General features: G+C 36.8%; 1 protein-coding gene across 4 annotated transcripts in view; it reads right to left on the reverse strand.

The window, feature by feature from the left end:
* The window catches only part of mpp3a (MAGUK p55 scaffold protein 3a), a 48,054-nt gene extending 40,360 nt beyond the window's left edge, over window positions 1-7,694 (reverse strand). Inside the window, exon 1 of one of the 4 annotated variants that reach the window (XM_077213185.1) lies at window positions 7,402-7,694. The gene's annotated coding sequence lies outside the window, so the exon portion shown is untranslated. The remainder of the gene's footprint in view (window positions 1-7,401) is intronic. The other 3 variants (XM_077213187.1, XM_077213184.1, XM_077213186.1) reach the window with 3 other exon arrangements.
* Window positions 7,695-8,945: the final 1,251 nt, after the last annotated feature.

Raw genomic sequence — 8,945 nt, forward strand, 5'->3', positions numbered from 1 at the left:
CTATTCTTGTGTTGTTCAACTGGTCGAGGTTTATATGGGATTTAGAAAGTAATTAGTAATAAGTAATGCAATAATTTATTAGAGTAATATATAGTAATTAGTAGAGTAATCTAATGACACTGTTGAATATGTAATTACTAGCTTAGTGATTGATTACTTACCCAACACTGGATATCTAACTTTTTTAGGAACAGAAACTAGTCTGTGGTTGTTGTTATTAAGGGGAGCATAAATTAGATTTGTTTTTGTCATTTAAACTACACTCACCTAAAGGATTATTAGGAACACCTGTTCAATTTCTCATTAATGCAATTATCTAATCAACCAATCACATGGTAGTTGCTTCAATGCATTTAGGGGTGTGGTCCTGGTCAAGACAGTTTCCTGAACTCCAAACTGAATGTCAGAATGGGAAAGAAAGGTGATTAAGCAATTTTGAGCGTGGCATGGTTTTTGGTGCCAGACGGGCCGGTCTGAGTATTTCACAATCTGCTCAGTTACTGGGATTTTCACGCACAACCGTTTCTAGGGTTTACAAAGAATGGTGTGAAAAGGGAAAAACATCCAGTATGCGGCAGTCCTGTGGGCGAAAATGCCTTGTTGATGCTAGAGCTCAGAGGAGAATAGGACGACCGATTCAAGCTGATAGAAGAGCAACTTTGACTGAAATAACCACTCGTTACAACCGAGGTATGCAGCAAAGCATTTGTGAAGCCACAACACGCACAACCTTGAGGCGTATGGGCTACAACAGCAGAAGACCCCACCGGGTACCACTCATCTCCACTACAAATAGGAAAAAGAGGCCACTATTTTTGCAAGAGCTCACAAAAAATTGGACAGTTGAAGACTGGAAAAATGTTGCCTGGTCTGATGAGTCTCGATTTCTGTTGAGACATTCAGATGGCAGAGTCAGAATTTGGCGTAAACAGAATGAGAACATGGATCCAGCATGCCTTGTTACCACTGTGCAGGCTGGTGGTGGTGGTGTAATGGTGTGGGGCAGTGGCGGTTCTAGACCATTTCAACTGGGGGGGCCAAGCTGGGGCCAGTTGTACTGTTAGAGGGGCCAGTTACATTTAGACCTTATTGTTGTCATATCATTTTCTGCACTGCACTGCAGGCATTAACAGGCAAAATACCATGTTTATAATCATTCAACAATGTATTTGCATTTCCATTATATTTTTACATTTGCATTACATATTCAGTATTAGTCACAGTAACTGTAATTGACATGATGTCCTTCTTTCTCTTCATTTTGGTGAGAACTATAGAGCAAAAGCAATGGGGACCAAGAAGCGTATTAATTCATTTACTGAAAATAACTGACTTGCTAGGTAACTACCAACCGTTTACAGGGTTCCTGCACACTTTTCAAAGTCAAATTTAAGGCTTTTTAAGACCTGAAGAAATCAAAATTCATACCGTACATTAGGGGTGTGCAATATTGACAAAAATATATCTCAATATTTTCAATGTTTTGTTGATAATTAGATGATATTTTACTGATTGTGTTTTTGTGCTGGTGCCATGGCTGGTTTAGGCCTGTTGTTGACAGCAGACTCACAAAGATATTCATATTTTTTAATATTCTATGCAGTGGTCAGTTAACAGCAGGGACCGAAATTAATTTTTTTATTCATTTTTTATTAATTTAATTTGCCACCTTAAATCGATTTCCAGGGGCATTTTCACCTATATATGGACATTCTTTCTAAACTTATTTAGAGTTATGAATCACCTTTTATGTCAAATACTAACATTCAAATTATACAGTAATTATACTTATTTATACAATAATACTTAATTATACAGTACCACTGTTACCAGTCAAATGAAATAATTTAATCAATATCCATTTTTGCAGTGCAGAGGTGACACAGAAGCGGCATTAATATATTTACACTCCATTTATAATTGCATAAATAAAGCTATGAGATTTTTTTTAAATCAATATTTAAATATGAAATGATTTCTAATTGTAATGTTCTAATTAAAGGGTACTTTAAATATGAAACTAAAACCGCCAGTAGGCGGCGGCAAGTCACGGTCTTCATAAGTGAGTTGAGGGATTCATTCATTCAACCAATTCGTTCAAACGGCTGATTCATTCGGGAAAGGAGCAAGTGATTCCTTCAAAACGCGGATTTCAGTCAATAAATCATCGCTGTCTGTTGCATTGAGACTCTGCTACGGTTTCATTTTGAAATTCTAGTCGGCGAAATAAAGGGAAAACAAACAATATTGACAATATTGTGTCCAGTGGCGGTTCTAGACCATTTCAACTGGGGGGGCCAAGCTGGGGCCAGTTGTACTGTTAGAGGGGCCAGTTATATTTAGACCTTATTGTTGTCATATCATTTTCTGCACTGCACTGCAGGCATTAACAGGCAAAATACCATGTTTATAATCATTCAACAATGCATTTGCATTTCCATTATATTTTTACATTTGCATTACATATTCAGTATTAGTCACAGTAACTGTAATTGACATGATGTCCTTCTTTCTCTTCATTTTGGTGAGAACTATAGAGCAAAAGCAATGGGGACCAAGAAGCGTATTAATTCATTTACTGAAAATAACTGACTTGCTAGGTAACTACTAACCGTTTACAGGGTTCCTGCACACTTTTCAAAGTCAAATTTAAAGCTTTTTAAGACCTGAAGAAATCAAAATTCATACCGTACATTAGGGGTGTGCAATATTGACAAAAATATATCTCAATATTTTCAATGTTTTGTTGATAATTAGATGATATTTTACTGATTGTGTTTTTGTGCTGGTGCCATGGCTGGTTTAGGCCTGTTGTTGACAGCAGACTTACAAAGATATTCATATTTTTTAATATTCTATGCAGTGGTCAGTTAACAGCAGGGACCGAAATTAATTTTTTTATTCATTTTTTATTAATTTAATTTGCCACCTTAAATTGATTTCCAGGGGCATTTTCACCTTTATATGGACATTCTTTCTAAACTTATTTAGAGTTATGAATCACCTTTTATGTCAAATACTAACATTCAAATTATACAGTAATTATACTTATTTATACAATAATACTTAATTATACAGTACCACTGTTACCAGTCAAATTAAATAATTTAATCAAAATCCATCTTTGCAGTGCAGAGGTGACACAGAAGCGGCATTAATATATTTACACTCCATTTATAATTGCATAAATAAAGCTATGAGATTTTTTTTAAATCAATATTTAAATATGAAATGATTTCTAATTGTAATGTTCTAATTAAAGGGTACTTTAAATATGAAACTAAAACCGCCAGTAGGCGGCGGCAAGTCACGGTCTTCATAAGTGAGTTGAGGGATTCATTCATTCAACCGATTCGTTCAGTGGCGGTTCTAGACCATTTCAACTGGGGGGGCCAAGCTGGGGCCAGTTGTACTGTTAGAGGGGCCAGTTATATTTAGACCTTATTGTTGTCATATCATTTTCTGCACTGCACTGCAGGCATTAACAGGCAAAATACCATGTTTATAATCATTCAACAATGCATTTGCATTTCCATTATATTTTTACATTTGCATTACATATTCAGTATTAGTCACAGTAACTGTAATTGACATGATGTCCTTCTTTCTCTTCATTTTGGTGAGAACTATAGAGCAAAAGCAATGGGGACCAAGAAGCGTATTAATTCATTTACTGAAAATAACTGACTTGCTAGGTAACTACTAACCGTTTACAGGGTTCCTGCACACTTTTCAAAGTCAAATTTAAAGCTTTTTAAGACCTGAAGAAATCAAAATTCATACCGTACATTAGGGGTGTGCAATATTGACAAAAATATATCTCAATATTTTCAATGTTTTGTTGATAATTAGATGATATTTTACTGATTGTGTTTTTGTGCTGGTGCCATGGCTGGTTTAGGCCTGTTGTTGACAGCAGACTTACAAAGATATTCATATTTTTTAATATTCTATGCAGTGGTCAGTTAACAGCAGGGACCGAAATTAATTTTTTTATTCATTTTTTATTAATTTAATTTGCCACCTTAAATTGATTTCCAGGGGCATTTTCACCTTTATATGGACATTCTTTCTAAACTTATTTAGAGTTATGAATCACCTTTTATGTCAAATACTAACATTCAAATTATACAGTAATTATACTTATTTATACAATAATACTTAATTATACAGTACCACTGTTACCAGTCAAATTAAATAATTTAATCAAAATCCATCTTTGCAGTGCAGAGGTGACACAGAAGCGGCATTAATATATTTACACTCCATTTATAATTGCATAAATAAAGCTATGAGATTTTTTTTAAATCAATATTTAAATATGAAATGATTTCTAATTGTAATGTTCTAATTAAAGGGTACTTTAAATATGAAACTAAAACCGCCAGTAGGCGGCGGCAAGTCACGGTCTTCATAAGTGAGTTGAGGGATTCATTCATTCAACCGATTCGTTCAAACGGCTGATTCATTCGGGAAAGGAGCAAGTGATTCCTTCAAAACGCGGATTTCAGTCAATAAATCATCGCTGTCTGTTGCATTGAGACTCTGCTACGGTTTCATTTTGAAATTCTAGTCGGCGAAATAAAGGGAAAACAAACAATATTGACAATATTGTGTCTAAAAAGTAACTCCCAATGTTCACTTATTGTTAATTTAACTGTTGTAAAACATCAATATCACAGTTGCAATTGTGCACGGGAAAACGGCACTCTTGCTGATCTGATATTGTAATATAAGAACATAATATGATATAAATATAAGACATAAACTAATTTGGGGACATAGCCTACCTATGAACCGCACACAGCAGTGAAAGGACGAGAGATAAACGCGATGTCAGCTCACAGTGCCTCGTATACAGTTAAAACATTGATTACAATATCATAATAGACAATGCATATCGCACACCCCATACGCACATAAAGAATGAACTTGCAACTGACCAGCTTTCTCCTTCTCTCCTCTCTCGCGTGCAGGAGACAGACGTTATTCTGCCGCGATTCCCGCGAATGTGATGCGAATTGTCACGTGAACAAGCAAATCCACAAAGATAGAATAATAAAAAAAATAATACGCATACAACGATAACAACGATAGCAAAAAAACAGTTTTGTAAAAATTATTTCACACTCCACATTTAGGGGGGCCACAAGGGGGGCCAAGCTTGTTGTCACAGGGGCACGGGCCCCCCTGGACCCCCCTCTAGAACCGCCACTGGATTCGTTCAAACGGCTGATTCATTCGGGAAAGGAGCAAGTGATTCCTTCAAAACGCGGATTTCAGTCAATAAATCATCGCTGTCTGTTGCATTGAGACTCTGCTACGGTTTCATTTTGAAATTCTAGTCGGCGAAATAAAGGGAAAACAAACAATATTGACAATATTGTGTCTAAAAAGTAACTCCCAATGTTCACTTATTGTTAATTTAACTGTTGTAAAACATCAATATCACAGTTGCAATTGTGCACGGGAAAACGGCACTCTTGCTGATCTGATATTGTAATATAAGAACATAATATGATATAAATATAAGACATAAACTAATTTGGGGACATAGCCTACCTATGAACCGCACACAGCAGTGAAAGGACGAGAGATAAACGCGATGTCAGCTCACAGTGCCTCGTATACAGTTAAAACATTGATTACAATATCATAATAGACAATGCATATCGCACACCCCATACGCACATAAAGAATGAACTTGCAACTGACCAGCTTTCTCCTTCTCTCCTCTCTCGCGTGCAGGAGACAGACGTTATTCTGCCGCGATTCCCGCGAATGTGATGCGAATTGTCACGTGAACAAGCAAATCCACAAAGATAGAATAATAAAAAAAATAATACGCATACAACGATAACAACGATAGCAAAAAAACAGTTTTGTAAAAATTATTTCACACTCCACATTTAGGGGGGCCACAAGGGGGGCCAAGCTTGTTGTCACAGGGGCACGGGCCCCCCTGGACCCCCCTCTAGAACCGCCACTGGTGTGGGGTATGTTTTCTTGGCACACTTTAGGCCCCTTAGTGCCAATTGGGCATCGTTTAAATGCCACGGCCAACCTGACCATGTCCATCCCTTTATGGCCACCATGTACACATCCTCTGATTGCTACTTCCAGCAGCATAATGCACCATGTCACAAAGCTCGAATCATTTCATATTGGTTTCTTGAACATGACAATGAGTTAACTGTACTAAAATGGCCCCCACAGTCACCAGATCTCAACCCATTAGAGCATCTTTGGGATGTGGTGGAACGGGAGCTTCGTGCCCTGGATGTGCATCCCACAAATCTCCATCAACTGCAAGATGCGATCCTATCAATATGGGCCAACATTTCTAAAGAATGCTTTCAGCTCCTTGCTGAATCAATGCCACGTAGAATTAAGGCAGTTCTGAAGGCGAAAGGGGGTCAAACACAGTATTAGTATGGTGTTCCTAATAATCCTTTAGGTGAGTGTATAAGGATTCATTATGTTTTTTATAATATAATTGAATCGTTTTAAGTCATCTTGTGCTCATCCTTGCTCAGAACCAGTGATCTAGAACAATATTACGCCAACAAGTGAGTCCTTATTCTTAAAGTATTTAGAGCATCTGAAAATAAAAGTGGTAGATGTTTATGACAATAGGGGAAGATTTTATAGTGCCAAATGGGATTCATGAATAATAATCTGACCCTAGGGGTGAAAGGTCAGCCATCACAACAGAAGCTCCTTTTGTTAGAGATTAAAAACACAGTGAGACAGTTTGAATGTTTTCCTGGACCATCTTCAAATATTTCAATCATGTGAGAGGAATATAAGTTGTCTGGAGGCTGTACTCATGTTAGACTCGTTATTTTACAAGAGCAAATTCATTATTAGTTCAACTGCCTGTTGGCATGAACCAAACTCAAATATGTACAGTTCTGGCACAAATAGCGGTTCTTTAACCCTGCACCCACCTCCAAACAGATCAAGACCATTAGAATTCAACTCGCAGTGACCTAATTCTGTTTCACTGACATTGTTGTACTACCATGTGCAACACATACAGGAACACATGCACCTTAGACAAACAATGAACATAGATGGACAATTACAATCAATAATGGAAACAGGTGTGCACGTTTTCCTCAGCAGTGCTGTGAAAACATCAGTACTTTCTCTTTCTCTCACTCTCTCTCTCCATCAGTCGTTCTCTTCCTCTCTCTTCCTCCATCTGCAGTGCAGTGCTGATTTGCACATATGCCACTGATTGGCTCAGAGAGAGCGATAAAGCCCCTCTAGAGGAGATAATCACCAAAACACACATACAATCGCACGCATGATCTCGTGCAGTGCATGCTGGGTCTTGCTTCGTGTTTAGCTCCGGTATAATGATGCAAATGAACGTAATAAAAAGGAGCAGCCTACCTCTGGTTCAGTCTTCCTCTCTGTTTTCTGTGTCTCTGGATCTGTCGTTCCCAGAAGATTGCCTTACTGATCCTTTCGCTGTGACTCTTCCTCCGGCTGCCGCCCCTGCCGTCTGTCGCTTCTCTGTCTGTCTCTCTCTTCCACACACATACACAAACCCCCTCCTATCTCATCCCTTTCTCTCCTCCGCTCATCCAGCACTGTATCCTCCAGCTAGTCTCTCTCTCTCTCTCTCTCTCTCTCTCTCTCTCTCTCTCTCTCTCTCTCTCTCTCTCTCTCTCTGCTGTTATTATGTCACCAGAGACAGAAGCAGGTGGGCGTTGTAAGACACGCAGTGGGCATCTCTCTCCCCTCCCATTCAGCCACTGTCTTTTTTCTCTTTAGATTATTGTGTTCACTTGAGCAGCTCTGAAAGCCTAAGCACTCATTCACTCAGTCAGATGGAAGAGAAAGAGAAAATAGGCTTTCCCCATCCCCCTTTTCTCTATTCCACAGGCATGCAGCATGCTTGTGTTTTGTGCATGTGAGATTGTTGCTGTTTCTTTGTTGTACATATATGTATATGGATTATTCCAGGCAGAGCTTAGAGGTCTGTGGGTTTCATTGCACATACAGTAGGGTTCAGAATATGAGACCATATATTTTTTTCCCCAATTAAACCTGGATGTGAATAGAAACTTTTAGAATTCTATTCATGTGAGAAAATAAATCAATAAATCAATAAATACAATATGATTATCGCTGTTTAGGTAATCAAAATTCTTATCAACTTCAACTTTGTAAAGATACCTTTTTTTCATTTATTTATTTTAAATCGTCTAACTTGTTTTTAAATGATTTGTCAGAGACAGTAACTGATGATATGATTTATTATAAAAAATGTATAATTTAAAAATTGATATTCTAATTTCAGAAAACATTTGTATTAAATTAAAAACTGGTCATTTTAAATGATATCATTTGTTTAAAAAAATCTATGGATAATATAATTTGTATTGAAATGTATACCATTAAAAACTGCTTTTTGTAATGAAACATTTTTATTAAATACAGATAATATACATAAGCCAGGAAAAATAGGGCTTAATGTACCATGTTCGTATGAATTAATTTTCTGTTTGTTTTCACATGTGTTTTACCTGTATTTTGAATTTTGTGTTGCATTTTGTTATGTTTTACGCTTGAGGTTCTGTAAACTTAACAGAAAAAGGTACTGGTCATTTTCATTCAGGACATTATCTGTTTTTCTAAAAAAAAAAAAAAAATTCTTACAGTGAAACGTGTAATGAAAAATGTTAAAAAAAATTAAAACGAATCATTTTCACAAGTAGTTTTTTTACATGCAGTATGTTTATGCTAAGGTGTGTTTAATTAAAATAAGCCATTAGAAACATGAACATTATAACATCAACATACTAAATTCCAAATCTCACTAAATAGAAGATTAAAGACTTGCAAGTTTATAATGGAACTCTTATTTCAATAACAGAATTATAGGTTCAAACCCTGTGTGTTTTGATAGGGCCATGTGGTTCTCTCTGACA

Source organism: Siphateles boraxobius, unplaced genomic scaffold, assembly GCF_051911475.1.
Source record: "Siphateles boraxobius isolate OS27281-9 unplaced genomic scaffold, OSU_SipBor_1 66, whole genome shotgun sequence".
NCBI lineage: Eukaryota > Metazoa > Chordata > Actinopteri > Cypriniformes > Leuciscidae > Siphateles > Siphateles boraxobius.